Source organism: Pygocentrus nattereri, chromosome 7 (assembly GCF_015220715.1).
Source record: "Pygocentrus nattereri isolate fPygNat1 chromosome 7, fPygNat1.pri, whole genome shotgun sequence".
Taxonomy (NCBI): Eukaryota; Metazoa; Chordata; class Actinopteri; order Characiformes; family Serrasalmidae; genus Pygocentrus; species Pygocentrus nattereri.
The window spans coordinates 2,834,692-2,842,567 of NC_051217.1; the positions used below are offsets into that span (position 1 = coordinate 2,834,692).

At 42.0% G+C, this 7,876-nt stretch overlaps 1 non-coding gene across 1 annotated transcript; it reads right to left on the reverse strand.

Moving 5' to 3' along the window:
* Nucleotides 1-583: 583 nt before the first annotated feature.
* trnal-cag lies at nucleotides 584-666 on the reverse strand. Its single transcript has one exon. It is a non-coding gene; the product is annotated as a tRNA-Leu (tRNA).
* Between the last annotated feature and the right edge of the window lie 7,210 nt (nucleotides 667-7,876).

Consider the following 7,876-nt stretch of genomic DNA (forward strand, 5'->3'; position numbering starts at 1 on the left):
GTCAACATTTTAATACACAAATTTAACTAATAGTGTATATGTTGTCTGACGTTTAGTATAAGTATGGTCTATCGTATATCTTTTCTTTATTGCGTTAAGAAATCTGCCACTGACCTAACAACCCTGTCATTTGTCCATCTTATCATGTGGATAGATAAAAATATTCATCTCTGATTTTTAAAAATGTTAATTGAATATTTACCTTCAAAGTGGCTGGAATGCTCTTAAATAGACTTTTATTATTATTATTATTAGTAGTAGTAGTAGTAGTAGTAGTAGTAGTAGTATTATAACTGTGTTGTGTTGTGTTGTGTTGTGTGACTGCTACTGGCACCTAAATTTCCTTCGGTATCAATAAAATATCTATCTATCTATATCTGTCTGTCTATCTATCCTCCACTTACTGCAGATCAGTGCATGAAGTCTGACCTGACATTGAGAGTAACGTGTATAAAGTGCTGTAAGAAATTGTGTAAAATAACAGAATAATAACAAAATAGCGAAATAATGAAATTGACAGTAGGTACTGTACGTTGATTGTGTTAATAATCTTATCTGTTTTCTCCCCAGGTGGAAAAGTTGCTGTCAGAAGTGGGATTCGAACCCACGCCTCCAGGGGAGACTGCGACCTGAACGCAGCGCCTTAGACCGCTCGGCCATCCTGACTGTGAGGGAAACCGGGGGCAGCTACTTATGACAAACGTACTCTAATACGTTGGAAACCGGGTTATAGATTTATATTTTACAGATTATAGATTTATTTATAACCAGTGGTTTATACTAGATTACTGACGGACACTGACAGACACACACACACACACCCTGAATTTCACTCTCTTCACGGCTGTAACTGGAGCGCATTAAAGGAGGAAGACACTCGGAGGTCGCGCCGGCGGTTCGTAGGCCGGTGAGTATTTCTAGTCAGTGTTTATAGCAAGTCCGCTGAACAAGTATTAACATTGCAGTTCTGTGTGTGGGTAGTGAACTGAGACACCATGAGGATTAAGCTTGTAGTAAAATACCAAAACAGCGTTTAGCAGACGGTCTGATCCAGAGCGACTTACAAGAGGAGCTTTGTCTGTCTAGAGAAAGTGTCTCTGCTAGTTACCAGTAGGTTAGAGAGAAAGACGGTCCTGAGCTCAGATACTGATAGAAACACAGTCACTGTAGATACAGAGAGAAAAGGAGCAGAGCTGAACACAGAACTCTGAGCCATGGAGTGCAATACAATACAATAAACTACAAATCTTCTTCTTCTTTCGGCTGCTCCCTTTAGGGGTCGCCACAGCGGATCATCTGCCTCCATCTTGCCCTATCCACTGCCTCCTACACTTTTACACCAACCATCTCCATGTCCACCTTCACCACATCCATAAACCTTCTCTGAGGTCTACCTCTTCTCCTTCTGCCCAGCAGCTCCATCTCCAACATTCTTTGCCCAATATATCCACTATTCCTCCTCAACACATGTCCAAACCATCTCAACCTGGCCTCTCTGGCTTTATCTCCAAACTGCTCCACCTTCACTGTCCCTCTGATCTGCTCATTTCTAATCTTGTCCAGCCTGGTCACTCCCAACGAAAATCTCAGCATCTTCATCTCCGCCACCTCCAGCTCAGCCTCCTGTCTTTTAGACAGAGCCACAGTCTCCAAACCACACATCATAGCAGGACGCACTGCTGTCTTGTAAACCTTCCCTTTCACTCTTGCTGCTATCCTTCTGTCACACATCAGCCCTGACACCCGTCTCCACCCACTCCATCCTGCTTGCACCCTCTTCTTCACCTCTTTTCTACACTGTCCATTGCTCTGGATGGTTGACCCAAGATATTTGAAGTCATCCACCTTTACGACCTCTACTCGTTGCATCTTCACCTTTCCACCTGCCTCCCTCTCATTCACACACATGTATTCTGTCTTGTATCTACTGACCTTCATTCCTCTCCTCTCCAGTGCAAACCTCCACCTCTCCAGATTCTCTTCCACCTGCTCTCTACTCTCACCACAAATTACAATGTCATCTGCAAACATCATGGTCCATGGAGCCTCCTGCCTGACCTCATCTGTCAACCTTTCCATCACCATTGCAAACAAAGCTGATCCTTGATGTATCCCTACCTTTACCTCGAAACCATTTGGCACTCCAACTGCACTCCACCATCTAATCTTTGGCTCTGTCTTCACTCTCTTCCTCTTCTTTGTTTCTAATCTCATTCTACAGACAACCACCCTATGCTGCCTTGCTACACTTTCCCCTGGCACCACTTTACAATCTCCAATCTCCTTTAGGTGGCATCTCCTGCTAAGGATATAATCCACTTGTTTGCACCTCCCTCCACTCTCGTATGTCACCCTGTGTTCTTCCCTCTTCTGAAAATACATGTTCACCACAGCCATTTCCATTCTTTTTGCAAAATATACAACCATCTGACCTTCCGCATTTCTGTCTTTCACACCATACATACCCAGCACCTCTTCATCCCCTCTGTTCCCTTCACCAACATGTCCATTGAAGTCTGCACCAATCACTAATCTCTCCTCTCTAGAGACAATACAATAAACTACAATACACAGTGCATTCAACAATAAAGTAAACTACAATACACAGTGCAATACAATAAAATATGATATACAAGTGGAGCACAATATATTGCAATTTCATAAATTTCATGCTTCAAGGGAAAAAACAATGCAAATGTGCTTGTGGTATTTGAGATCTGATTGATCTTAAAAGAGGTTTAAAGGTACTAGAGGTTTAAAGGTAATATTTGTACATTTCCATAACTTTTTAGGTAGATAACTGAAATTAAGTCCAAACTGTTGATTTCAAGTCAAGTCAGCTTTATTGTCAATACTACACTATGTACAGGACATATAAAGTATTGAAATTGCGTTACTCTCAGACCCCATGGGGTAGTGATAACATTAAATAGTAAACAGGAACTGTGTGAATTTAAATAGACACTAAATAAACACTAAAAATAAAAATAAGCACCAAATATAGGGGGAAAATCATTTTTCTACCTAACAATGGAGTCACTGGGGTGGTTGCTGTAGCCTATCCCAGTGGTCATCGGGGGGAAGGCAGGATACCCCCTGGACAGGTCGCCAGTCCATCGCAGGGCAGACAGACAGACATACATACACAATCACTCACACCCAGGGGCAATTTAGCATGTCCAAATGGCCTGACTGCATGTCTTTGGACTGTGGGAGGAAACCGGAGAACCTGGTGGAAACCCACGCAGACACGGGGAGAACATGCAAACTCCACGCAGAGAGGACCCTGGTCACCCGGCCGGGGAATCTAAACCAGACTCTCCTTGCTGTGAGGCGACAGCGCTACCCACCACGCCAAATGCCAGCTACCCAATGAACTGTGTGTAAACTTAATAATAAATGGATAAATGGAAACTGTTTAATATTATATGGACTCATTGCACTGACTTACTTTGACAGTAAAGATGTTTTTACCTTCTCCTGTGAAGTTGGCCACAGCATCTGTCCTTTACATTTTGTAAAAAGTTTATGATGAGTGGACCAATAGAAGCACTACAAAATTGCTAAGAATAAAATCTCTTCACTTTAACTTTCATTGAAAGTAAAGAGCACCTTTGCCCTCTTCTGTAAAATGACCATTTTGGAGATTTGCATCTTTCTTTTGGACAGTGAGCTGTGTGACTGTCCAGGGGCACTAAAAGACAGTCAAAAACATGAATAGAATAAAATGAACACATACTTGTTTAAAATAGTTTGAACATGCACACCAAGACTGTGATTGTCTATCTAATAAACCAGCTGTAAACAACCAATAAGCAAAAACGCTGTGATTAACAATTGTTTTGGTACAAGTACACATTGGAGTGAAATTACGTTCCTCCAGGAACAACACGGTGCAACAAGGAACATGCATTGACATGCATTGGTGCCCTCTCATCGGTATACCCAGCCTTAGCTGAAGAGCTAATGTTTTGGTTTTTTTTGCTAAGCATAAACAGGACAACTCTCCAGCAAAGCTGTTGCAAGGTCTGAGGTGTACTGTCTATAAATAAGTGGAGCCTGGAATAAAGAGAGTGTTATGTTTGCACATTTTGTGGGGATAACTCATAAATCCAATGCCCCAGGGGCAAATAATCTTAATCAGGCCTTGATTTTGGAGATACAAGAAGGTTTGCTCTCTAACTAAATGTTCTGAAGATGTACCATTGAGGGTACCGTCAGAGCCGCACTAACAGCATTCTCAGATTTTCTAACCATCTCACCTGGATTCCCTCTCACATAGGCTACTGCATACATAGTTCCCTCAGTAAGGTCTCTGGTTGGAATCACTAGCCTTAGGGAGGTGTTTTAGGATGCCATGCTACAGGTGGAATAACTACAGGTACTCCTTTGTTCGAAATTCACTGCCACTATTAACTGTGTGCAAACGTCTTATAGCCTATTTCAAACGGGGAAATTCCACCTCCGCATTTAACCCATCCATGAAGTGAAACACCACATACACACTAGTGAACACACACACACTAGGGGGCAGTGAGCCCACTTGCCCAGAGCAGTGGGCAGCCCTATCCACGGTACCCAGGGAGCAATTGGGGGTTAGATGTCTTGCTCAAGGACACCTCAGTCATGGACACAGGGCCAGTTCCCTAACCTCCAGCCCACGACTGCCCCCATTGATTCTGTTGATAGATACACTTTATGTATATACCCTTTATGATTTCTTTAATATTAAGTCTAATTTTTCTCAAAAACTCTCTCAACATCATTTACCCTCAGTACTATTCACATGCTCTGTCACACAGTGGAAGGCTGGCAAAGAATTGCATTATTACTTCTCTGAGTGGGTACTGCATTGGCACCACTTACACACATACAGAGTTATGCACAGAGATGTCTGCACACTGGGTCTCTGGACTGGCATGTTTTAGAGAAGGAAGCAGTAGGCCTAGCTAAAACAGGCCTTATAGAGGCCTGTTTTAGCTAGGCCTACTGCTTATAGAGGCCTGTTTTAGCTAGGCCTACTGCTTATAGAGGCCTGTTTTAGCTAGGCCTACTGCTTATAGAGGCCTGTTTTAGCTAGGCCTACTGCTTCCTTCTCTAAAACATATAAGGCCTCTATAAGGCCTGTTTTAGCTAGAGAGTGAGAGATATTTGTTATTTCATCCCATCTTGGGTTCAAGTGTGGGAACAGTCACTGTGTAACTATGTGCGTAGACTTGTTTTCTGTCAAGGCTACACAAGCCTAAGTTTCAGTGGTGAGAACCAATGGCGTAGAGTGCAGGACTGCTGATAATAAACCAGTAGTGACTCAGTGTGATCTGGTGTTGTTGTTTTTCTTTATTTATTTCAGTAAGAGTGTGTAGTACTTCCACAGAAATTTAAATGTACTAGAGAACAGCCAGACTCTGCTTAGCTATGTAGCAGACTGTGCTACTATCAAGGTAAGGTAATGCATGATAAGGTAATAGCTTAGGTTTGCTTTAGTTCAAGAGATTTACAGAAGTGATTGACATACTAATGACATGCATAGATAAAGATAAGGTGATCACTATCTACTGTTAGCTGAAAGCTATCTCACATTAGGTAAACAAGTGCGTTTCCTTCTTGAAATTTCAACTACACTGTCTTTTGGTTTGCATACAGTTAGAACAACAAGTTAGAATGGATCATGTAAATCCTGTCTATTTACTATAAACGATATTAAAGCCTTTAAACTGATAACCCTGATTACTCAAATTTGGATTTTTGGAAATATCAGAGGTCAAATGAAGCTAAACACGGCCCTATCCACGGCACCCGGGGAGCAATTGGGGGTTAGATGTCTTGCTCAAGGACACCTCAGTCATGGACACAGGGCCAGTTCCCTAACCTCCAGCCCACGACTGCCCCCATTGATTCTGTTGATAGATACACTTTATGTATATACCCTTTATGATTTCTTTAATATTAAGTCTAATTTTTCTCAAAAACTCTCTCAACACCATTTACCCTCAGTACTATTCACATGCTCTGTCACACAGTGGAAGGCTGGCAAAGAATTGCATTATTACTTCTCTGAGTGGGTACTGCATTGGCACCACTTACACACATACAGAGTTATGCACAGAGATGTCTGCACACTGGGTCTCTGGACTGGCATGTTTTAGAGAAGGAAGCAGCTAAAACAGGCCTCTATAAGGCCTCTGTGAGTTTATGACTTGGAGTCTATAAACCAGACTGGTCCACCCAGGTCCTTTACCGTTAGCTTTTCCTCGGGACTTGTTTGATGACTCACCTGGATTATTTCTTGGAATCTGAGGTCACAGTGCCTCTCTTTGCCTCACATCTACAGGGAGTGTATTTTTCATCATCTGGTCAAAGCTGACATCACAGAGTGAGAGATATTTGTTATTTCATCCCATCTTGGGTTCAAGTGTGGGAACAGTCACTGTGTAACTATGTGCGTAGGCTTGTTTTCTGCCTACACAAGCCTAAGTTTTCTGTACTTTACTACTAATTACCAGAATGGAAAAGTGAATTATGAGGAATAAAATTATTCTGAGACGAAGATAGCTGCATGGCAGGAATGAACAGATTAGTGAACAGTGGTTGGTCACCTTGCCTGGGATTAAGCTTGATGCTTAGCAATCCACTTTAAAGGTTAAATATACCATTTAAGTTAAACCCGGTAGGACACAGAAATGTATAGGAGTTTGTGGCTTTGCCACTTGTATGTCATGAGGAAGAGGTGGGTTGTGGGGTGGGGGCGCTGGGGGGGCATCCCATTCACTTCCCGAAACCGGACTGTTCCAGCATTCCATGGCTTATTTTCACACACAGACATAAATCATGTTTCTCTCCTTCTGTTGCCTGGGTGGGGTTGGTTGTTATCCACCACTACCAATGACTATGTCAGCAGAGACAGAGATCCTTCTGTGTATCAGAGAAGTCAAGCACCACCCCAGCAATCTAACAGCATAGTGATAATCCACTGCCATGCCACTGACTGGGGAGGTCAGTGCTCCTATCTATTTCCAACCCAGACAATACAATGTGTAAGGCTTTATTTTTGGTAAGAGGAACTTAATAATCTCAATGGCTCGCAGCAGTTAAAAATTCCACTAAGACTGCCTCATGCAATTTGAATGTAGCCCAGTTGTCAGATATTTTTTCGTTTCTTGTCAGCTGCCTCCCACTGACATCTGGACCTTTGGTTTATACCTCACACGTTTACATTTTCACCAAGCCACATCTCGTTCATCATAACACTCATGTGAATACTAAGTAATATGATGACTACATCTTAGATCTCTCTGCAATCTACACCTAATGCTTCGACAGGCACAAAGTCATATCAGTGTAATGTTACACCATGCACTATTATATGGCTAGTTTATGAGAAAATGGTTTGTAAAACCTTCTACTAGGCAACCAACTGCCATGATACCATCATACACCCAAAAAAGACTATCTATGCTAGTCAAATTTCCCTAATTCAACATGTTTGCGTTGAAATTTACAGTTGAATAAAGCCAATGGAACAGAGTGTTAATTTTGAGAATATATATCTGATATTTGATATATTAGGAGGATCGAAAAGTTGGCTTTTCATTAGAGTAACTATGGCATCAATTAAACACAATTCCACTCAATTCCACAGATGGATAAAATTGTCCGGATGCCTCCATGCTGCAGGCCTTGGAAAATGTCCTGAACTATTGAAGTTAGAAGGTTTGGTTTTCAGTTTATTGTGCAAGGAGAAACAGGTAGAGGTCCAAGCAATGTCAATTCTAGCTCCAAAGTAATGGAAGTCTATGCCAGATCAACTGCAAAACACCAACCATGTCTTGGCCAATCAAACACACCTGAGGTGAGGAAAACAATTATGTGCGTTTGA